This window comes from Anastrepha ludens, chromosome 4 (genome assembly GCF_028408465.1).
Source record: "Anastrepha ludens isolate Willacy chromosome 4, idAnaLude1.1, whole genome shotgun sequence".
Lineage (NCBI taxonomy): Eukaryota > Metazoa > Arthropoda > Insecta > Diptera > Tephritidae > Anastrepha > Anastrepha ludens.
This window is the reverse complement of record NC_071500.1, coordinates 112,034,873-112,059,079: the sequence shown is the minus strand read 5'-3', so window position 1 is coordinate 112,059,079 and position 24,207 is coordinate 112,034,873. Positions and strand designations below refer to the sequence as shown.

General features: G+C 36.4%; 1 non-coding gene across 1 annotated transcript; it reads left to right on the top strand.

Annotated features, from left to right (window-relative positions):
- The first annotated feature begins 19,579 nt into the window (after positions 1-19,579).
- On the top strand, positions 19,580-19,651 carry Trnae-uuc (transfer RNA glutamic acid (anticodon UUC)). The gene has a single exon. It is a non-coding gene; the product is annotated as a tRNA-Glu (tRNA).
- Positions 19,652-24,207: the final 4,556 nt, after the last annotated feature.

Here is a 24,207-nt window from a genome sequence, read left to right as displayed (position 1 = left end):
AATGGATTTCCCTACAGGGCAACAAAAGCAATCACATCGCGAAGCACAACAAAAACCGCTTTTACTTTAACTTTTCCTCTCCGCTCTCTCCCTCTCTCATCCTGTTTCTGTTTCTTAAGAAGCTCAATCCCAATTACATTTGCGCGATTTCTCTTATTCGCATCTGACCCCGACGAAATTATTTATTAGAATAGATACGAGAGCAACCAGCTGCATTACCCACAGTCACTGGGGGATGCTTTACGCTTCAATGGCTTACATGTTGCATTGCCGTGATGTTTATATAAATGCGAGTATACGAACAAGTGTTACATGTTGTACTTTTGTACAAAAAAAAAAAAATTACCGAAAAAAAGCAGAGAGACAAGACCATACAAGCGCTCCCCGATATCCGTTCCCTTTGGTGGTTTGTAACTTGAAAATTAATTTGATTGGGAAATGTGCGTGCATACATTTAAACAAACATCAAATACGTTTACACAAGCACATACATATTTATGTTGTAAGTAAAGTGCAATTGTTGTAATTTATATGCGATCATATCTTCAACAAAACGAATAAAAGCACTTACATATATTGTATTTGGTATCTGTATCTGCTTGCATTTATGTTTGCTCGAATTGGTTCGGTGGCCATGTTTCAGTGCCACACCACCATTCCCGTGCTCGATCTCATTCCTCTGCTATGCGCCGCGAATTATATGCTAATTGCTCATTTGTTTGTATCTTTTCTTGCCGTATAAATTACACTTATCGTATATTTGTTCATTTCACTCGTTTTGTATTTCTTCTATTTTTTTGTTCTAGGGCCGCATATGGCAAAGTGGTTTAGGTTTGGTGGTTGTTGGTGACTTTAATGGTTGTGGGTTATGGCAGCATATGAGTTCTTTATGACGCAATTTTGTACACTGTTTAATGGATTTCCGTCTAAAATAATGTTTTTCATAGCAGAATATTGCGCTCTAATGCTTTATGCTGGTGATAAGTGATGATCAACATACATAGCCTCGATTGAGTGGGGAAAGATCCCATGCACATAAGTACATATGAAATTTTATATAAAATATTTGTAAATAGAATTGTGCAGATGGTGGAGGAATTTTACATTTTAATCACTTTATTGAAGGTGGGAAATTTTCTAAAGCACTAGTGAACTCACGCAACTTTTAGGCCTTCTGTGAATTAATTTGAATTGGCCAATTTTCGTGCTGGTAGTGATTATCGGCCGGCTAAGAACTGTGAGAAAAAACATAATTTTTGTCTATAACAATATTTTGTTCTCGACCTTTTTATTTTTATAAAATGTGATATATGCCCAGGTTCTAAGTTGGGTCACAACAAGATTTCTCTATTCGGATCGGTTGTACGCCAAAGCTGTCAATTCACGCCAGCTCAGATGCGGATTTTCAGTTCAAGAAGTATTCTTCATGTATTTGCTGATCTGCTACATCTACGGCTACCAAAAGTGTTCCAGTCCATGGCAGTTCTTGTAAGGTCGCCGCTTCCTCTGCGCAGGACATGGCCAATCCAGCCCCATTTTCGTGTTCGTATGTCAAAGAATACGGGCGTTTGTTGAGTTTTGCGCCATAAGGAAATCCGAATGAGTCAACAATTGAAAGGTTGGTTAAAAAATTTCAAGAAATTGGTTTAGGTTAGACCACGAAACGGGTGCGTTGTGAGCCGCAGGGGCTGGGCTACTTTTTCCTTCCCATACTAAGCCATTCTGTGCCTTTAAAAAAGTGTAAAAGGTTGTTGATACCTAAAGTGTATAGATTATCCATATTCGTTAAGAAATAGGATCTTAAATATCGGCTCCTGCTTCCCGCCAGAGCCGGGCATGTGCAAAAACGGTGTTGAATTGTTTCCAACTCCTCCTCATTCCAGCAGCTACGACAGAAGTCATGCATGTAAATGCCTAATCTCCTTGCACGATTTCCTATGAGGCTATGTCCTGTGAGGGCCCCTACTAAGGTCCTAATTTGCAGTCTACTCAATTTTATAATATTCTTGGACAGACGCAGATTTAGCCTTGGCCATATTTGCCTAGCAACTTCACAGGTATTGGCACTAGTCTATCTTTGATTTACAGAACTGATTAGTGCGTCCTTAATAAGAAGCTTAAAAGTTACGAGTGAGAGAAACTGGTTTTGCCGAGGATAGAATATAGATACAGATAGACTGGCAGACCAGAAACTGGACGTTGTAGCGCAAAGTGTTGCTGAAAAACAGTTCGATATGTGTAGATGTGCTCGTTGATATGGAGGGGCATGGTGGGCAATTAAATGATCTAATATTAATATTAATTGTTAAGAACCATATTTTGAATAAAATCGTGAAACCAGTAAGAACAACGTCTAGGCGTATCTTTTGTAAAATCCTTTATAATTTTGGTCCTCTAATGCTCACTCAAAAGTGAGTTTCTTTAGATTGGAAGGCTTTCTTTCAACAGTTGGCAGTAATTCGTTAATGCTCGCTGTGTTGATGACGCTTCTAATGCAACAAAATCTTTCCTGATTTTTCAATTTCACCAAATGTAACGCACCTAATTCGGAATTTTTTTTTCACTCCAACCTCAGCTCTCTGCAAATTTCAATATGCCAAAATTACTAAAAATATGTTTCTTGTCTTTAAAAATTTGCTTTCTAAACCTATTTGAATGAAATGTTAATGTTAAATGGCTATTGAAGTCGTCGTTGGCTACGAACAGAGTCCCTAGGTGGCGGTGGAGTCGCGCTAATTAAAAGTAACCATATTTAGAGTCCAATTTGATTTATACTCAGAGTATACCTATATTAGTTGCATGATAAGAAATATGAGACCAAAAACTGGATACGCTAGGTTCTATTTCAAAAAAATATATAGTACAATATATTTCCTTTAATCATATAATATGTGGCTGACACAAATCCAGCAAGTGCTAAAGTCCACGTAAGCCTCTAATTACTACATGCAGTTGCCACTTAATCACGATAAGTTCTTCAAAGTAAACTCAAATCCAACGGCTTTGTGAAATTACAGCCATCAACCAGAGAAATTGCAGGCAATTTGATCAAATTGCCCTGAGAATTTTCCACAAGGTGCGTGACATGACAATAAGCCAAACACCAAGAAGCATTCACGCTACAAAAGAACTATATATAAAGAAAACACAATATAATAAAAGAAAACACAAGAATATCTATTTGAGAACCTGCTGGTGCACAGGAAATTTATGGAAATTGGCGCTAATAATGTGAATTCGCACCAACTGTTGCACTCATTTATTTGATCATTACATGTTTTGATTGCCTGTGCATTCGACACTTGATTGGATAATTAAAAATTGAAATTAATAGTTTACATACACCTATATTCGCATAAGTGTGTGGTTATAATGCATGTGGCGGATACAAAAAGAAGCACTACTGACAAGAAATGATTTGTTACAAATGGCAGTTAGTTCTAATTTCACATAATTGCCACAAGAACAAAACGTCCCTTTATGGCACAAATACAACACGTAAATGTAATCGTTTGGGCAGGAACTCTCAAGTTTGAGACTCTTTTTTAAATTCACTAAGCGCATATTTTAAATGGAAACTCATTATCTGTTTACTGGAAGAAGAAGAAAACTTATAACGGGTGATTTTTTAGCTATTATCTTTTTAAACAGTTGGTTTAAGCAGCTGACGCACGTTTCGTGTTTTGTTTCACTGTCAAACATCTTCAGTTTGGTCTATAATTTAACCACGAATCGTCTTACAAACGAACAACGCTTGCAAATCTTTGAATTTTATTATAAAAATGCGTGTTCTGTTAAGAAAGTTTATCGCGCGCTTCTTCCATTTTATGGTCAGTTTAATCGGCCCACTGAAGCGGCTATTCCAGCTATTGTGACTAACTTAAGAACCAAATTTACATTATTGGACATCAAACCGCCAACACGTTTAGAGTGCGAACTGAAGAAAATATCGCAGCTGTATCGGCCAGTGTTAATGATGACCATCAATTATCGATTCGTCGCCGTTCGCAGCAATTGGGCCTCTGTTACTCAACAAAATACAGCTGATGCAAGAATTATAGCCGAACGACCTACCGCAACGCAGAATTTTTGGTGAATGGGCTCTTGGAAAGTTGGCCGAAGATCCACTTTTTTATCGAAAAATTGTGTTCTGCGACGAAGCTCATTTTTGGATCAATGGGTACGTAATATAATTAAGCTGAATTGTCGATTTTGGAGTGAAGATCAGCCAGAAGAATTGCAAAAGCTAGCAATGTATCCAGAAAAGGTCACAGGATGGTGCGGTTTATGGGCTGGGTGTATCATTGGACCTTACTTCTTCAAAGATTCTGCGAATCGTAATGTAACTGTGAATGGTGAGCGCTACAGTGAAATGATATCCAACTGTTTTTTGCCCAAAATGCAAGAGCTTGACTTGCATGACATTTGGTTTCAGCAAGACGGTGCCACATGCCACACAGCACGCGTAACAATGGACTTGTTGAGAGGCGAGTTCGGTGAGCATTTTATTTCACGTTCGGGACCTGACAATTGGCCACCCAGATCGTGCGATATAACGCCTTTAGATTATTTTTTGTGGAGCTATGTTAAAACTCGTGTCTATTCAGACAAGCCTGCTTCAGTTAACGCATTGGAAGACAACATTAAAGCATTTATATGTGAGATACCGGCCGAAACATTGTAAAGAGTATGCCAAAATTGGACTAAGCGGATGGACCATTTGAAGCGCTATCGCGGTCACCATTTGCATGAAATAATCTTTAAACAATTAATTATATGGACTGCACTATCGATTTAAATAAAAATTTCATGCATTTAGTATAGTCGTTTAGCTTACGAGTAGTTTGATTTGGTCTGAGGTCCTATACAACTAAATGCTCGATTTTTTTGTAAGAAGGAAAAGGTCTAATACCATCTGAAAAAATGCCATCATAAAAACTGCCAAAAATCAAGGGTTTTGTAGTTATATGAAACTTGCGCTTTGTTATGCTAAAATTCAATGGGCTTTAAACTGTCCTAAATTTAGAAATTCTTTTTTAAATTGTGTACAAAGTTTGAATCTTTGAGTTATATGGTTTTTGTTGTTAGTCATGTCCTTATTAATTCGTATATATGAAAAGAAATTGCAGGGATACAAGTCAAGACTTCATCAACTTTCTCCAGCATTCAGCTTTCAACTGGCATTCATTCCTCACACAGTTGCCGATCAGGATAAGTTTTATGTACCAAATTCGCGCTGATTTTAGCCATTTTAATAGGTTCATGCAGATTTCTATTCTATTGTTGAAGTGGCATTTTCGCATAGCTGAATTCTATCTGGGCATTTTTGGGTCTACTGTTATATCTTTCAAAGCTTCCATTGTTTCTGGTTCATTGATATAGATTCTATCTTTGAGAAGGTTTATAAAAAATAGTCCAAAAGCGTTAAGTCGGACGATCTTGGCGATCAATTTGCTGCAGAATCTCGTGAAATGGTTCTTTCCGCAAATTAGCTCATTAGCGCTATTGACAAACCGCCAATTCATACAGTCAATCACAGGCTGATTACATTTCTTGATGTCGCAATCTGTTGACTTTAAGCGAACTATCAACAACATTTTCAAACAAAAACTGCTTAGCAATGGCATCACCATGCCACAATGTGCTAAAAACTCACACGAAAGGAAGGTATAGGTGGATCAACATATTTCCGTAAAATTTCCCATAGCCAAATATTGAAGAAAGCTTTGTCTCAGAAGAAGTTTCGTTTTTGCTAAACCGACCTTAAGGAATTTGAATTATTTTTATCCATTTACGAGCAAAATCGAACTCAAAACAGAACACCGCCAAAAAAGAAACTCAATCTTGAACGACCCTTTAGTGTATGAAATATTATTTGTATACTTTGTATGCATTAAATATGCGCTGATGACCGCCAAGCAATTTAGAATAGAAAGTACGATTGAAGCGTGTAAAGTAATTAGTACTTGACTAGTGACCGGGAAGAGCGGGCATGGCGAGAGAAATTGGAAAAGGCCGGTAATGGAGTTATTGGTATGAATATTTGATTACATTGTAAGCGCGTAATTTCAGTTAAGTACATAACTATATATACATACATACATTGTAAATATTTCATATAAAAAGGTGTGCTTCACTTTAGGCTGGGTAATCGTTGGGGCATTTTGTGCTATTTATATCACTACGTAGATTTGAACCATGCAACCGTGGGCTGTGCTAATGTGTCATGTGGTCCCATGTGGCCCGATGCGCGTAGATAATGAAACTATTAAAACAATTAACAGTTAAGCCTTTACAAGCAATTTTTTACTAAATACGTATTATTGCTTATGCCACTCATGCAACGTCCACACTGCGTTAAATAACTAAATATAGCACAGATTTTGTCGATTTATTTGACTTTTACTAAGTTTTAATATTTTTTATTTTTATTTATAGTCTCATCCTCCTACAAAAACCATATAAATCCAAGAAAATAAGGTTGAAACTTTGTGCGAATAAAAAAAATTCAACACCTTGTAACAATACAATTCCCCATTTTTTAACCAGAATCTTTAGAAATATGTGGTGTATGAATTTTATATCCCAATGAATTTCTGTGCAATGAAATGCAAGATTGAAGTGGCTCAAAAATCGGATTAATTTTTGACAATTTTTTTTCTAACAGTGTTGAATGTTTTCTATATAAAAAGCTGGCCCAACACCGCAAAAGAACTACGATAAGAGCGAAGCATAGCAAAATTTTGCAAAAGATTCTGATTAAAAAGGTATCTCAGGGCATCGCAGATAAAACCGCATGCGCCGCAATCAGATTGAGGTGTTCAGGTCACAAGCTACGGACTCTCTAGTATTCTTAGGAACTTAGAATTCATTCCCATGTTGCTTGATCAATTTACTTTTATACTCTCACTTGGTCCGTATGCTACTCTTTTTATTGATATCTTCCCAAGTAAGGAGTGGGCATGTCGCAACATTTGGAAACAGGACATGGCAAACATGTTTATGGATACTCTAAACTGGACGAAAAGGCTGGTGGTGGAATATTCTGCGAGGGGCTCCCGATGAGGCCCAAGCTTAGACTACCGGACCACTGTAGTGTTTTCCAAGCGGAGGTAGCCGCAATTGAAGAAGCAGTGGATTGATTGCTCACTCCTGTAATTACTGTAAAGAAGGTAAATATCCACTCCGACAACCAGGTAGTAACTAAAGCCCTGCGCTCGTTGTTTGCGCGCTCGAAATTTATCGGGGAATACGTGATTTCTCTATCCACTGCATCCGAGTACTTCGATATTAAGTTCATTCGGGTTGCCGTTCACAGAAGCATTGCGCGATACTACTGGGCTGATAAGTTGGCTATATAGGGGACCCTGAAGATGCTTTCTCCGCGAAATTAGATGTTTAGAGTTCCCTTGACGAGTGACTTCATCTTTAAGAATAAAACAACCACAGAAGTAGCAATCGGTTCTATAGCGTGGTTGCCGCAACTTTCTTGTTTGGTCAAAAGCTCTTCCACACTGAACGGAGAATGGGCCGACACGTTGCTGTATTGCAAGATCCAGCCGTTCTCGGCGAGTTCATAGAAAATGCATTTCTACAGCCCCTTCAGAGCGGCAGCACAAAACTTTTTAGTCACCGTCTGGCTGGCCGGAATATAATCCGATGAATTCTGTCATGGATGTCGAGAGGATTGTGATTCCCTTGAGAACCTCTGGTCTGCTCCTGGAAGCATGGGCCTTGCGTCAACTCAGCAAGGGCTGGGCTACAGCGCAAACGTGCAAAGTTGCGAGATCCTTCTAGCCACTGGTAAATGCGGCTAACAAAACCGCACTCTCGAATTTGGTAGGTGTTCTTACCGGGCATTGTCCGTTAGATATCCATGCGGTAAGGCTTGGGTTTGGGTTTTGCAAAAGCTGTGTGAAGGACGAGCTGGAATCCTCTCTCTCGTAGGGCAAAGGTTAAACATGTGTGATCTCACTTTTTCGTTACACTGCGGATACTGCCGGTTCAAATATCATACATCTGGTAAAATTCATCAGTAACATGAAGTGATTAATACAAAATTAGCTACCGTTTGATCATCGTCCTTCAATAGAAACGCCCGCCTTACTTTTTACTCCTGCTTGGTTCTACTCTCTCTGTTTTTCCACTGTAAGAAATCACAATGGACGAATTTGATTCTTTGTCCAAGTAGGGCCGCCGCGTGGGCAACCTTTTGTCCTAACATAGGTGAATTGGTTAATCAGTGAACCATCGGTTGAATGCTGCCTAAGAACAAGAAACATCAAATGTTGAAAAAAAACTCCTTAAAAATGCGGCTACTTGGAAAGCAACTTGTAAGTTCTCCAAAACGATTTTTAAACAGTTCTGTTTACCGATTCCTCTGCCAGAATCAATTGTTCAATATCAGATTAGACACCCCCAACAAAAAAAAAAAAAACAAAAAACATTTTTCTTACGTCATTCTACCATTCGGCCAACCTACGTAATTTTCTCGGGCTCAAATTAGTTTGAGAGAGTAGGCTCCCGGAAAGCCAGCCGTGGCAGTCATTTGTATGGTATTGCGTTCCATGCTTAATACCAAAGTTTGCTCTTTTCAGTAAGTAAAATTCAATGGAAAATTTTCATATAATTATTATTTATAGCTGCATCAAATTTAATTCTCAACACTAGCGCCCACTACAAATTGATTCACCAGTTCAATATTTTCAACCCTTTTAGTCGGAATTTTTTTTTACTTTGAATCATGTAGGGCATTTAGTTTTTCCTAAAGCTTTATGCTTGCATTATTAACTAGTTATTTATTAAAATGGAATACATGGTAAATGTATATGTATACTTTACATACATACACACTTTTCCTCTATAGTTAGATTTGCTTGTACATGGAACAAACGTAATTGCTTTTTGTAAGCAGCTTAACATTTAATTATTCATAACCCATAATTAGCATTTCATTAAAAGGCAATTTAAAATCTTTTTAGTATTATAATTAAAAAGCTGGAATATTAAAAAATATTGTAAAATTAATAGGTGAAAGAAAAACCTTCCCGCTGAAAAAATTGCGCCGAGCTGGAAAAAATTTAAGAGATTTTAAAATTATGGGTTTTTTCACAAAAACTATATACATGCACCTGTATATTTCTATGTATTTTTATTATATCGTTCATTTAGTTCAAAAGTGTCATAATCCAAGAACATATTTTTTGGGAAAAGTATGCAGAAATTACCACAAGCTCTTCTTTATACTGTGTAAGAAATTCATGGCGATGTCTTTTAATTGTACTTCTTTAGATGAAAAAATGTCTTTACTTTTACTTAGGAAGGCAGAGTAACTGCAAGCTTTGACATCGTTTTTCTCAATATTTTGGGTTTTTAAGTTATGGCACTAATAAAGTAATTGAAGAAAGAAAAATCCATTATTTTCGCGAGAGATGGCTGTAGTGATCGATATCTCGTAAAGTATCGATCGAACAATTTAAAGTTTTAGATAGTTGTCAAGATGACATTTCATATTAAAAAAACTTGTTTGCAGTTTGTGTTTGTTCCATTCAGCTGTACGTTACAGGATGTTAACAATGGAAGTCAACAAGTAGAAAATTCTGTACATTTTACAGTTTTTCTTTGATTAAGGCGAAAATGCCAGACGAAAGCCACGACGCTGAAATTGTGATCACTGCGAGGTCAATAAAACAAAGGTTTTCTTATAATATTAGGTCAGTCCATAAGTTCGTGCGTTTTTTAAAGGTGGTTTTAAAATTAATAAAAAAGATGTTGAAAGTATTAATTAATTAATAATATATTTTCCTTCATTATTTACAATGTCTTCCCAATGTTTAGGCAAGTTTTTAATTCCCTACTTAAAAAATTGTTTGTCCTTAGAGCCAAACTACGCTTCGATATCCCTTTTTATAGCTTCTTTTGAGGAGTAGTTTTGTTACTCATCTGGGATTGAAGTCCACGGAAGAGGTGATAATCACAAGGTGCAATATCCGAAGAGTATGGTGGATGCGGCATTAGCTCGCACCCGAGCTCGTTCAGCTTGCCTAATGTTTGCCTTGCGGTATGAGGTCTTTCGTTGTCGTGGTGAAACAATACTTTGCGTCTATTCAAAGACGGTCGATTTCTGTTAAGTGCTTCATCCAAGGTTGATAACTGATGCGAATAATAATCAGCAGCTATCGTCTGGTTTGGTTCCAGAAGTTTATAATAAACAATACCGACCATATCCCACCAAATAGACAGGAGAATCTTCATGGGGTGAAGGCCATATCTAGGGGTCATTTCTGATGTTTCATCTTTATCTAACCATTGGCGTTTGCAAACAGGATTATTGTAAACGATGCGGTTCAAAAAACTTTCATTTTCAGCCGTTACAGCACATATTCACTCTCTGCTGAAGGTTGGCGACGGAAAGTCTATGCGGAACCCATTTTCCCAGCTTTGAAACCTTTCCCAACTGAACTTGGTGCATGTAAACTGTTCCATGCGATGAATTTAACCTCTGCGCTATCAAATTTGGCTCAGCTGGCACGAGTTCGAGCAAGGCGTCGGAGTTGAAGACTTCAGGACGATCACGTCGCAGTTACCACTTCGGAATTTTGAAAACCACTTTTGCGCAGTCCTTATTCTCACGGTATCCTCTCCGTGAACAGTTTTTATTTCTGCAGCAGCAGTTGTTGCATTTTCACTACTTTTATAAAAAAAATACAAAATATGCCTCTTATACGCGTTCGAAGATTCCATTTTTTTTTTATGAAAGAAAATACAGGTATCCCTCGTATAACGCGATAGTTACGTTCCAGAAGAATTGCGCGTTATGTAATTCCGCGTTATCTAAAACATAGTTTTCATATAAATTTGGGGGTTATGTTCCAATAGGTTTTTTTTTTAAATAAAATACATACAAAATAACAGATGCACATATATTTCAACTCAATACTAAAGTTCAGACTTTATAATACAATTAAAAACACAAAACAAAAAATTTGAAAACAAACTAAAACAAATTAAAGGTTTATTAAAAACTTTATTGTTATTCTTCAAACTTCATATGGTAATTAATCTGTTTCACTGTCTTCAAAGATATTTGCACGTGGGCGTTTTGGGGGAGCAATAGCTTCATCAGAAGATATTTCTTCAACATAGTTTTCGCTATTGGATAAGGAACTCGTTCTGGGACCTTGTGGTTCTATAATTGCAAAATCTGTTATCAGTTTTTGGTGGGTGGTTTTTTTAAGCTCCTTTTCAATTTCGTAATAAGGTGCTAGATTAATATCTATTCTATCTATCTAAGGCAAAAAAGGGTAATTCCCGGTTTACATTAAAAATACATTACATATTATAAATATGTGGTACGCAAATTAGTGTTACCAGATTTTATAATTATGTATTTTCCCCTTCGCATTATATAAGCCTAAATTTCCCGTTGTACTGAAACCTAATTTTTCCAAATCGCGTTATATCGAAACCGCGTTGTATAAGACCGCGTTATACAAGGGATACCTGTATAAATAGTTCCGTTATATTCCGCGAATAATTTTCTGTATGCAAAAATCGTACAAAAGTGAAATTATTGGTGAAATACGCACGAACTTATGGACTGACCTGATGCCAACTGCTTTAGCGCGACTTCAAAAGCTATAGAGGTACTCAAACTTTCAGTGCTGTATGTGTAGGTCTTTCATTATTATTATTATTCTTTATTGTTATTATCATTATTATTTTATTTTTTCTTTGCAAATGTTAAATCATTCGAATGGCATTGTTGTCAGCCACCCGAATTGAGTACCTCCTCCTTTTGCACGAATCACTTCAAAACTGTTACAAAGTGCATTGACTTTCTACAAAGTTGCTGCAACAACAGCCTCGCCCATACAAGTGCGTGTGTTTTTGCTGTCACGCATTGTTAATAGTTTTTGTTTGCCGCGTTGTGACCACATGTCGCTCCAACAACAAAAATAACAACAAGCTGCCAGCGCCATGCATATGAAATGGCATATCAAAAAAATTACGCTTAGCAAAATGTAGAAAATTTGCAATCACGCCACATATGCGACGTTCCAAGTTGCAAGTTGCAATTGCAGCTGCCACACCAGTGTGACTAGCTAGAAAATTTTCCACGCAACGTTGCAATGGAGACTTCATATTTTATTTACGCATACATTTTTCCTATGCGTTAAGTGCCAGGGGAGTGGAGTGTACGGAATGGAAGTGCGCCAAGGAAACTCAAAGTATGCGACGAGCGGAAAACCGGCAAGGAAGAACAGTTGCATGAACAAAAAGTCGGCTGCAGGTGAGGTCATGGAAAGTAATAAGAAATTACAGCAAAGCCATGTCATTAAAATTTCTTTTTGTTGCGAAAAAAGTTTGAAGGCGGTGGTGCATTTTATATTTAGAAGGAAAAAAAGTAGTCTAACATTATCCTTGTAATTTTAGCATAAAGTAGTGGCATTAAAAATTCATAATCACACTGGTATTTCGCAACTTGGCTGCGATAGCAAAAAGTCATGCGAACCACTAAACTGCATATGGGTAAGTACGTATATGATTAAGCTGCATGTGATGTTAGTTGTGTCGTATTTTCATATCGGTGGCAGACGTGGAAAATTTTTCTGTAGCCGCCGCTTGATGCCAGTGCTGCCGCCGTCACTTAAGTTGCAGTTTTTCACTTCGTTTTGGAAGCTGTCACACTATCACTTAATTTCTTTTTTAATTTGCTTGCAATTTTTTATAGGAAATAACTTTACAATGTTTACAATTTTTACAATATTTTTTGGAACATAAACATTTTTCCCCCGTTTTTTTTGTTATTTTTATTATTGTAAAAATTTATTTTTAAGATTTTTTAACAATATTTTTTTTTAAGTATTGTACAATATTTATAATACGAGTATTTTTTACAATTCTGTAAAATTATCAATTTATTTTTTTACCACAGGCTTTTTTAACCATAGGATTCTTGTTTAAAATTTTTTTAAATACATTTTTAATACTTTTTTTATTTTTTACAAATCGTTTTTGAAATTTTAAATTTTTTTCAATATTGTCGGCGAAAAATTACCCAATTCAATAGATTTTTTTTTTTTTAATTTTTTATAAGAAATTTTTTGAAATCTTTTATAAAATTTTTTTTACAATTTTTGTTTTATACAAAATTTGCTTACGTATTTTTTTTTTAAATAGACTTTGCAAATTTGTCTTTACAAATTTTTTACTAAAATTTTCTAAAAATTTGTCTATAACATTTTTTATAATACTGTAAAATTATTATTTTTTTGACAAAGTTTTAAGAAGTTTGTTACTTCATTGTTTTTAAGTTATTTTTGAATTTATTGCATAATTTTTGTCAAATTTTTAAATTAATTTTTTTATTTTTTTCAGGGTTTTTATATAAGAATATTTTATAACATTTATTATAGTTTTAACATTTTTTCAACGGATTGTGCCCCAAAAGTTTTTGTTGAATATTGTATACGGCCCTTACGTTTAAAATGACTGCCCTGCTTTTGGAAAATTGGCACTCTTTGCTTGAAACCAGCTACGCAAAAATTTTGGAATCATATAAAAAATTTTACAATTTTTTTATAATGTCCAAATCATGCCAACCTTTTATTTTTGCATTCTTACTTCACGCGTAAATTCAGATATGGCAACACTGCCTCGTACGCTTAAACACACAGGCGAAACTCTCAACGCTTTTGCAAGAAATAACGTACTGTAATAACTCAAGCAACCTAAGGCCCAAAGCTTGTTTGTTGCATTTGATAATCGCCTGCACGCGTGCAACAAATCACTGCAAATGTTTGTTAGTGGAAATGAAAAAAAGTTTTTGTTTTTACTATATTTATATTTATTATTTTCTACGCCGTCATATTAAACATATTTCCCCAGATTACTTACTTATTATGTCGGTATACACGAGTGTGAATGTGCCTAAGTGGAGCTGCAGTGCATTTTAATCTTCGTAACTTATGACATGCATGCTAATGCAATCCCATATGCATTTAATTACTTACAACACGCACCGATACATGCGTGCCACACACGCATTTATTATGTGGCAAACGCACTGACTAAAAAGGCATTAGTCATTCGCGCTGTAAAAAGCGAAAAAATTAAATGCAAATAAAAGTATTAAGCACGTAAGTGCATACATATATACATACGCATTTATGAAAGTTTAAATAAATAAATAGGCGCATGTCATGTTCTCAAAGAATACAACATTTCGCGATAGCAAATTTCGTATGGAGCCATAAAGTAATTATGGTGAATAATTTGAAAGATCGCAAGAGGACTTTTGGGCCTACACATGGCCACATACGTACATAGGCCGTATTCCACATTAAAGGAATTGCGTGGTGCCTACTGATCAAATAATTCAACTTCTGATGGCACGACTTCGAGAGACTCAGTCAACCGAGGGCGAAAAGCAGCTGTAGGATTTCTCTATGAAAAATCCAAACGCAAGGAAAAGCGATCAAAATCGACGCAAGCACACGAAAATTGCGTGTACGCCGCATAGTCGGCTGCTAAATAACAAAATGCTGATTTTTTACTATAAATTGATGATGAGTGACGAGACGTATTTCCCCTTTTATTTCCTTGTAAGCAAATATATTAAGTACCCGGTCAACGGACAACCTTCGAGTTATCCCCGAAATCCCACTCCACATCCGTGAAATGGCCGTCTAAGTATGAGTAGTAGGTACTTGCCATGCTTAACAAGCCATCGAGAGCAACGTAAAGATGGCATAATAATTATATGTATATAAGCGTTTTTCAATAGGTGCGCTTCAACTTTTTTCCGATAGGGAGGGCGAACGACGCAATATTTTTTATTTTTCGCTTGTCATTTGTAAACTTCATTAGTATACATTTCATCATGGAACGCTACACACTTGAGCAACGATTGCAAATTGTACAAATTTTTTATGAAAATAATCGTTCTGTTGCTGCTACTTTAAGAGCATTACGGCCATTTTACGGTCCATTTAACAAGCCATCCCGTTCGACAATCGACCGTCTAGTGAAAAAATTTGTATCTACGTTTTCGCTACATAATGTTCCAGTGCCAGGGAGAGCAAGAAGTGCACGAAGTGTTGAAAATATTGCTGCCGCCAGGGCTTCAGTTCAAGAAGACGCAAATGTGTCGCTCACACGACGTTCTCAACAATTGGGCCTTTCTGTGTCGCCATTGTTGCGAATTTTGCGAAAAGATCTTGGCCTACATCCGTACAAGATCAAGCTGACACAAGAACTGAAGCCGTTTGACCATTTGAAGCGACGTCGATTCGTAAATTGGGCTGAAGATCAACTCGAAAATGATCCAGATTTTTTCCAAAAAATCATCTTCAGTGATGAAGCTCACTTTTGGCTCAATGGCTTTGTCAACAAGCAAAATATGCGTTACTGGGCAGAAAGCAATCCACACGTGATTCATGAGGCACCGTTGCATCCCGAAAAAATCACTGTTTGGTGCGGTTTACATGCCGGCGGCGTAATTGGCCCATATTTTTTCGTTGACGAGAACGATCGCCACGTTACTGTGAATGGAAATCGACATGATAAACGATTATTTTTGGCCGCAATTAAATGGTATGGACTTAGACGACATGTGGTATCAACAGGACGGGGTCACAAGCCACACAGCACACGCTACAATTGAGTTGTTGAAGAGTAAGTTCGATGAGCGCATTATTTCCGGAAATGGACCGGTCGAATGGCCGCCGCGCTCGTGTGATTTGACGCCTCTAGACTATTTTCTTTGGGGTTATGTGAAGTCATTGGTCTACAGTAACAAGCCAGCGACGATTTGTGAGCTCAGAGCCAATATTGAACGCGAAATTGCTGGAATTTCCGCCGATTTATGCAAAAGAGTGGTCGAAAATTGGGTTCAACGATTGGACTTCGTAAAACGTGCACGCGGTGGTCATGCAAAAGAAATCGAATTTCATACTTAAATGTATATCTTCAAACTCGATAATAAAAAAAAAATTAGTTAAAAAAGTCAAACCGTTTGTGTTTTATTCAAAAAAAAAGTTGAAGCGCTCTTACTGAAAAACGCTTAATAAATGCATAGTTCGCGCGAACCGAACACTTCTGTTAGGTGTTTGGCTTGGCTCTTCTTCCTGTTTATGATGCGCGTCTTGAAGTTGTTCAGCAAATGAAGTTACGTACAGTTTTTTGCCGATTCCGAACGGCAGTTAATTTTTATAATGAGCTTTTCCATGCCAGCAATACGCTCGGAGGTTTAGATTAGATTAGATTTGTGGGGAGCTGGACAAGTCCAAGCACTCAGTCAGTAGACCATTGTACTACACCCGGATAGATATCAGCAGAAATAATAGAGATAGGAAAGATAAAAAAATGGATCGTAAAAACGGATAAATTAGTTTGAGGTCACTCTTCCACAAATCTCTTGGATTCATTGATGAATTTTAAAAGATCTGGAAGAGGAAGAGTATGAAATTTGTCCATACTCAGTATATCGTAACCCAATATCCTAAGTCTGATTCTGGAAAATGCAGGACAGCTACAGAGAAAATGAACTGCAGTGTCGTCATTCTCAAGATAGGATAGGCATATCGGGCTGTCCACGACCCCCATGGTAGCCATATGCTGACCACAGACGTTGTGCCCTGTGATCACATCCACCAGTATTCTCAGGTCCTTCCTGCTGAGTTTTAGGAGAGAGGTCGCTGTTTTCCTGTTTGGTTCTTTCACAAAGCACTTGGCTATTCCGCACGAGCTCAACTCAGACCAACGACCTCGGAGGTTTACGATTGCCTGCCGTGGCACGACGAATATTACAAAAGGCTTTTTCTATCATTTGGTGTTTCATGCACGGAGATTCGTCAGAAGGTTGAATCTAAAGAAGAAAACTGTTCGCAACCAGCTAAGGATGCATGACATGATAGGTAACGTGTCAAGGATCTAAAATTATGCCTTAAAAACGCACCAATTGCTTGAAGAAAACATTAATGTCTCTTTGAGAGAGTCAAAGGAACATCAGCAACGATTTTCCTTGCCAGTTATTAGTACTCCACTGAGTTCACCAGCAAAGGCACTTACAGTTAGATGAAATGCCCTTATGTTTAGTGAAATCGACTATGCAACAAAGGTAAAATTCCCATAATCTGCCGGGCGTTTTTAAGAGCTTGAGAACTTAAAATTATAATCTTATACAAAGCAGAAATACAAATACAAATACAATCATGGCATTTATTTTTTGCTATTCAGCATATGTCCACCATGGCGACGAGTGACATGGTCCATTCGTTCATTCGAATAAATAGATTGCTTAGACCGCCGTCAAGTTGCGCCGTCTTTGTTGGAACCAAATGTCGTCAATGCTTAGCTGATTCATTTTTGGAAACCAATGAACTTCCCGAAAAAAATTGTTTTCCAAGTAAATTTCCACAATTTGGAGACTTAGTTCTGGCGTTAAACGATTCATGATGATTTACCAAACCTTCTCTTCTTCCTAATTGGCGCAATAACCGCTTACGCGATTTTGGCCGAGTTTAACAAAGCGCGCCAGTCGTTTCTTTCTCGTGCTAACCGGCGCCAGTTGGACACACCAAGTCCAAGGCCTTCCTCTTCCTCTGCTACCATCAGCTGGTACCGCATCGGATTCTTTCAAAGCCGGAGCGTTTGTATCTATTCGGACGACATGACCCAGCCAACGTAGCCGCTGGATCTTTATTCGCTGCGCTATGTCTATGTCGTCGTAAAGCTCATACAGCTCATCGTTCCATCGTTTGCGATATTCGCCGTTGCCAACGTGCAAAGGTCCAAAAATCTTACGCAGAATCATTCTCTCGAACACTCCAAGCGTCGCTTCATCGGATGTTGGATCGGATCGGATCGTCCAAGCTTCTGCGCCATACGTTAGGACGGGCATGATGAGAGTCTTGTAGAGTGTTAGTTTAGTTCGTCGAGAGAGGACTTTACTGCTCAGTTGTCTACTTAGTCCAAAGTAGCACTTGTTGGCAAGAGAGATTCTACGTTGACGTACGTTTACCAAACCCTACTAAACAGAAATATCAACTCAGTTTGCCATTCTCGGCTGTCAAACCATAGTTCTCCATATCGATAGTTCTCATGCAGGTAAGGAAACGTTACGGATCACAACTCTTAGTACACCACCAAGCAGCTTATTATATAGACGTATACATATCTACACGTTCTCCTGTGATTAAATACCAATCATTGAAGTATTGTATGTTGCTGGTCAAGTCAAAGTAACGCTTTGCTAAATTCTTCCTAATTAACTTGAGTATTTACGAGATACTGGCAAAACGAATTCGCAATGATTAACTAGACAAAATTGCAGCCAGATGTGCCCGTAAATAAAAAACAAATATTTTTTTCATAAAGTAAAATTTATAAATACCAATTCGAAAATCAGTTTGCTCCATTTAATTTAAACAAAGCGGTTGATTAATGTGTCTAAACACACTCGTACCAAAAATGTCGCTTTAATCTGACAGCGGGGTACACGTGCCGCTAAAAGGCCACGAGGACGTTTTATTTGACTGCGCAAAATCTATTTTTCGAGAAATATGCAAAAACGTTTCTAAATTTAATCAAGTACCGATTACTTTGAAATGATGCAAAATAAACAACAAATTAACTCAAACTGCTGCTGCTGCTGTCATCAACAAAAACAATGTAGTAAAAATAGCGTAGATTGCCGCAAGCAGCGCAAGAAAATGTTTATCAACACTTGCGAACTATTAAAAAATCTGCTCGAGCAGGCGCACTCACACGAGCAGATAAATAAATAGCTGTAAATACTAATATAGCAAGGCTAATGTTGGCACTACAGAATGTTGACCCAATTTTTTTAGCCCATAATTTCAAAAGCAACAAGGAAAACCCAATTTTATTTCCTTGCCTTATTGTTGTTATTTTATATATAATTTTTTTTGCTTTAAATACGTCAGCACCGCTCTTGGCCGAACTCAATGTGTATGTATGTATGTGTGTATGTATGTGCATTTGTGTTTGCTGCCAACATGTGCACGTCGCAATAAGGTGGCGCTAACGCCTACCCTTTGACCACTTCGGCCACCTCTGGGCTCACAGGCATTGCCAATTCGATGAATGCTGCTGTTTATTGGCTTAAATACGCCGTGACTTTTTATTCATTTTATTTGGTGCACTTATTTTTTTAAGTTCAGCAGCAATGAATGGTTAAAAAAACATGAATAGACACCTACGCCGGCAGGCTTTGGCACCTTTGCAACTTAGTAGCCGCTCGTGTCTGTATGATAACAATTTTTACCAACTGTTGCTAAATTTTTTCTTCATTTGCCAACGTAATTAAGCAAACTCGCGCATTAATAAAAAAAAACAACGAATGCTTGGGTTAAGTAAATTTTAAAAGAGGGAACGGTTACGTTTTGCCAATAGCTCTTCAAACCAGCAAAAGGCACTTGAATATTCAATAAGTAATGGAAAATAAAAAAAGATAAGCCGAAACTATTTAATCTGCTTGTGCATTGTTTTTGCGAAACGTGATTTTTAAAATCGATTTATTATTTATTGAGTATATGTTGTATTTGACTGCATGTCCCATATGGTCTAGTGGCTAGGATATCTGGCTTTCACCCAGAAGGCCCGGGTTCGATTCCCGGTATGGGAAATTTCTTTTATTACCTTTTTTTCAAGTTTTTCATTTAATAATTTTAATCAAATATTTTTATAAATAATCATAAAATAATTTTTGTATTTCTGGGTATAAGATGATGTTTCTACCTATGAAAGTATGATGCAAAAGCCTGCCGACCAAAATATTTTAGGAGTGTTTTGGGTATGTTTCTGAATGCATTTAACGCCAATGCAGAAAAGGAGAAAGCCACATACTTTTGTGCCGTTTTCAATTTTTAGTATTTAAAACGCAAAACTTTAACTTACACTTAATGCACATATTGTAATAATAAAATATATATCTTTTCATACATATTTTTTTAAATTTAATTTACTTTTTTATAAAGGGTTTTCCAATAACAGGTGTTACAGGTGAATGGATTGCGCTATCGAGAGATGATTAACGATTTTTTATGGCCAGAATTGAATGGTATTGATCTGGACAACGTTTATTGTCAACAAGACGCCGCTACGTGCCGCACAAGCCACGAAACGATAGATCTTTTACGGGAAAAATTTCCGGACCGTGTTATCTCTCGAAGAGGTGATCACAATTGGCCACCGAGATCTTGCAATTTAACACCTTGTGACTTTTTTCTTTGGGGTCACGTGAAAGTGAAGGTCAACGCCAACAGCCCAGGGTCGATTCAAGACCTCAAAGATGGAATTCGTGAGGCTATCGGGGACATAGGGCAGCCACTTTGCATTTCGGTTATGAAAAATTTCATGAAAAGGATATTGTCCAGTGAGCGTGGTCGTGCTGCTGATTTGCCTAATGTTATTTTCCACTATTAACGGCATACTTTCCTCTTTATAATGAAATAAACACCCGATCATTTATATTAAAAAATAGAATTCTTCTTTCATTACCAAATAAACCCTTTATTGGAAAACCGTATATGCATTTTTTTCTATTTTATTTTACTTTAATTTACTTCTATTTTATTTTGTCTTATTTTGTTTCACTCTATTTGATTTTATTTTACCTTAAATATTATTTTACTTCTTTTGATTCTGCGTCCTTTTATTAATTTTATTTTATTATATTTTATTTTTATTCATATTAAATATTTTTTATATATTTTTCAAATTTGGTTTTTAGTAAAATTATTTAAATGTTTATGGCTAAATAATTTTTTTTTTGCATGTTTGGTATTATACAATATATTATTTTTTTTGTAATTTTGTTTTATCTTTTTTTATTTTAAAATGGTTTTTATTTTCATTTTGATTTATTTTTATTTTATTTATATACATTTCTTTTATTTGAATTTATTTATTTAAGAAAGGAAACAATCTTTATAATTCAATTTTAGTTTTAATTTCTACTTCCTTTTTATTTTCTTTTAATTATGTTTTCTTATGTATACATTGGACTTTTTTAGTATATTTTTTAATTTTCATTAAATTTATTTTATATGGAATGCATTAATTTTTTTTAGTTCGTTTATTTCTAATTACATTTTTGTTTTTCGGATTTTTTTATTTTTTTTTGTTTTGCCTTTTAGTTTACAATATTTTCTAAATTTTTATTTGGCAGTACTTTCTAAATTCAATATTATTTTATTTTTTTGGAATTCGACAATCACAGTTAATTGCTCGAATTCACGCCCCCGGGCCCATAAACCAAGGGTCTGTTGGTATAAGTAGTCGTTGTTCTGCATCATCTAGCCATTAAGTACTATCATACAGTCCCACGTATGATCGATGCTGCTTTTATGAGGAATGCTTTCTGCATCTGCGTGAATATTTTATGTTCTAGGTTTAGTTCAGTCATAGCTTCCACTGTGTGCTTGGTTACTGTTTCGGTTGAGACTATTACAACTGGTATTATTTTAGCACCCTTTAAACTGAGTATTGCTTTAAAGAATTGAGCTGGCGGCGCATTTTTTGCTTTCTTCATGTTGAGTGTTTCGATCAACTATTTGTGCTTTTTATCAAACTTGTCTATAATTGTCATGTCTGGTCTATTTGGTACGAGTATCATTGTGTTTGATAAGTGGGAATTATTATGGATCTATCCTAGTATAATTTTTATTCAGTAAGTTCAATGATTTGCTCAGGCTAGTTCAAACATTGCTCAACGGTCTCTCTTACTTTCACGTGTTTTAGTATTTTGATGTAAACGATTTTCCAACTTCTTCGTGTCCCTTTTTATAGTGGTGTGCAACTATTAAGAAGAGGTTGTAGGGTTTCAGATGCATTTCCAACTTTTATCTCATTTTATTTACATTATATTTTCTGATTACTTTCTGTTTTTTTTCTAATTTAATTTTAGTTTTAATTTCTACTTCATTTTTTTATATTTCATTTTACTTGCATATACAATTCTATTTATTTGTTTTTTTTTTTAAATAGTAATTATTTAATTAATAGTAATTATTTAAATTATTTATCTCTAGTCATAGATGAGCTTCTCCACAAACTGAATAACCTAGGATTTCACACTCAGGGTTACGCTGATGACCTAGTAGTTAATGTATTAGGCTGGCATGAGGAAACCACTTCGGATCGCATGCAGGAAGCCCTTACAATAATAAACAAATGGTGCACGGAAAAAGGGCTCTCCATCAACCCAACCAAAACAACACTTGTACCGTTTACTAGGAGAAGGAACATAAATCTCAAATGTCCGACCCTTAATGAAACAACAATTCAACTCTCGACAGAAGCGAACTATCTTGGCATCAGTCTTGACAAAACGCTTACGTGGAATTCCCATATTGAGAGAGTTACTTCAAAAGCCACAAGGGCATTCTTTGCCTGTACAAGGCTTTTTGGTAAGACATGGGGACTAAACCCTAGAATGACCTTCTAGACATTCACCACAGTTGTGAAACCCATAGTCACTTATGCATCCTTAGCATGGTGGCCCAAGGTCAAGCAAAGAAAGGCAGCAAACGAATTAAGCAAACTGTATCGCCTGATATGTGTTGGTATTACAGGGGCTATGAAAACATGTCCCACGAATGCATTGGGTGTGCTCCTGAACATACCACCGCTTCCAATTCTAATTGAAAGGGAAGCTCGCTCGAGTGCCTTAAGATTAAAAGGTATATCTGAACTTAAAAGTGGGGATATGAAAGGACATTTAAAGATCTTGGAAGACTTCCTACATAGTCTCATTCTTCATAGGGATGATATACTATCACCCAAACCAATACTCTTCAGGAACTTCCAAGTTATAATTAATGAACGAACAGACTGGAGAACTAACTTTCAAACCTGGCTCCCAGCTATGGTTTACTGATGGGTCCAAATTGGAAAATGGTAGAACAGGGGCAGGATTCAATGGGCCCAAATTCAAAATAATTGATTCCGATGGGATCCTACCCAACAATATTCCAGGCAAAAATACATGCCATTGAAATATGTGTGAGAGAATGCCTTAGCAGGAAAATGAGAGGTACTCACATCTACATACTTTCAGATAGCCAAGCGGCTCTAAAAGCCCTTCTATCAACAACTATCACCTCTAAATTGGTAAATGATTGTCTAAACCTTCTAAATACGTTAGGAAACCTCAACATAGTAACACTATGTTGGATTCCGGGACATGAAGGGCATGAGGGAAATTAAATGGCTGATGATCTTGCAAAACAAGGAGCAAATATGCAACTTACTGGTCCTGAGCCTTTCTGTGGACTGACAAAAGGCCACATTAATGAATTCCTTAGGAAATTGGAAGAAAGAAAACTTGCCGCACACTGGCTAAACTATGCCGGTCAGCGTCAAGCCAAACTATTCCTAAGTCCCAACAAAGGAATATCTGACAAACTTCTCTCACTAAACAGAGTAGATCTGCGTCTTTTAACTGGATACCTTACAGGTCACTGCAGCCTGAGGTACCATCTAAATAATATTGGTCTATCCGAGACCAATGTCCGCCGCTTTTGCGAAATGGACATAGAAAGCTCAGAACATGTGCTTTGTGAATGTCCTGCGTTGGGCAGACAGAGACTTCACCACCTTGGTGGTATCGTAGTATCTCCATGCAATCTTTGGAACAACAAACCCACAATTGTGCTCAAATTTTTAAAAAGCCTAAAACTCTATGGTTACAAAATAGGCCTTTCACAATAGATCAGCTCTGGTCGCAGTGCGTAATGGCCTTCTAATAATAATAATAATAATATTTTATTTTTTATGTTTTGAACTACGAATTATAATTCGTTTCATTCATTTTATCTGTGTATACTTTTTTCCCCCGCTTTTGGTACTTATTTGATTTTATTTAATTTTGAATTAATACATTAATTTTTCTTTATTTCTTTTTTTCTCTAAATTTGTTTCTTTTTTTATTTTACTTTTTATTTTTATTTTATTTCAGAATTAGTTTTTAATTATTTTTAGTTTTATTGCAGTTTTTTGTTTCACAACATTTTTTATATTTAATCTTTATTATTTTTTAATTTCACCAAATGCGCACTGACTTCACTTTTTTTGGTGCACGTGAATGTGTGTGCGTATAAATAAACGCGAATTAAACCACTTTTATGTTTTATTTGTAATAAAACTTTTACAGCCAATTAATTTTTCTTCGCATTAATA